Below are 1,443 nucleotides of genomic sequence, written 5' to 3'. Positions count from 1 at the left end.
CATGACATGACTATCTTGCCAATGACCTAAGTTCAGAATCTTGGAGTTGACTTTGACTCAGCTTTTATCTCAATTGGGAGGCCAGGCTGGATTTGAATTCTGGCTCTGCCATTTATAGTTGTGTGACCTTGGGCAAGGTTATTGAGTTCTCTGAATTTCATGTTCCTCACTGGTAAAATAAAGATGTTGTAACTTTCATTTTAGGAGTCCCTGGATGGCGCAGATGGTTAAGCGCTCGACTACTAGCCAAAAGGTTGGCACTTCAAAGCCACCCAGAGGCACTTCAGAAGACAAGCCTGGTGATCTGCTTCTGAAAGGTCACAGTCTTGAAAATCCTATGGAGCAGTTCTACTCTGCACATATGGGGTCACCATGAGTCAGAATTGGCTTGATGGCAACTAACAACAACAACTTTTATAGAGTTGTTTTAAAAAATTTAATGGTAATATTTGGAGGTGTGTGGCTCAATGCCTGATGCTAAATAAATGGTAGTTATTATTATTATCTGTCATGGTTTGAATTATGTCCCCCCAAAAATGTGTGTATCAGTTTGGCTGGGCCATGATTCCTGGTACTGTGTGATTTTCCTGTATGTTGTAAACCTGCCTCTATGATGTTAATGAGGGAGGATGGGTGGCAGTTGTGTCAGTAAGGCAGGACCTGATCTACAAGACTGGATTGTGTCCTGAGGCGATCTCCTGAGATATAAAAGACAGAAGTGAGCAGTGAGACAGGGGGACCTCATACATCAAGAAAGCAGTGCCAGGGGCGTGTCCTTTGGACTGGGGTCCCTGTGCCAAGAAGCTCCTAGTCTGGAGGAACATTGATGAGATGGCCGACAGAAAAAGCCTTCCCCTGGAGCTGACGCCCTGAATTTGGACTTTCAGCCTACCTTACTGTGAAGAAATAAACTTCTCTTTGTTAAACCATCCACTTGTGGTGTTTCTGTTATAGCAGCACTAGATGACTAAGACATTATCCTACGTATTATGAAAGACGGGTGTCAGAGTTGTATCCTTTCACCATACTTATTCAATTTGTATGCTGAGCAGATAATCCGAGAAGCCGGACTCTATGAAGAAGAACACGACATCAGGATTGGAGGGAGACTCAGTAATAACCTGTGACATGCAGATGCTACAACCTTCCTTGCTGAAAGCGAAGAGAAATTAAAGCACTTACTGATTAAGATCAAAGACCACAGGCTTCAGTATGAATTACACCTCAACATAAAGAAAACAAAAATCCTCGTAACTGGACCAATAAGCAACATGATGATAAATGGACAAAGTATTGAAGTTGCCAAGGATTTCATTTTACTTGGATCCACAATCAGACACCTATGGAAGCAGCAGTCAAAAAATCAAATGACATATTGCACTGGGCAAATTTACTGCAAAAGACTCCTTTAAAGTGTTAAAAAGCAAAAATGTCACCTTGAGG

Source organism: Trichechus manatus, unplaced genomic scaffold, assembly GCF_000243295.1.
Source record: "Trichechus manatus latirostris isolate Lorelei unplaced genomic scaffold, TriManLat1.0 scaffold00106, whole genome shotgun sequence".
NCBI classification, from domain to species: domain Eukaryota; kingdom Metazoa; phylum Chordata; class Mammalia; order Sirenia; family Trichechidae; genus Trichechus; species Trichechus manatus.
Note: the sequence above shows the minus strand (reverse complement) of the source record.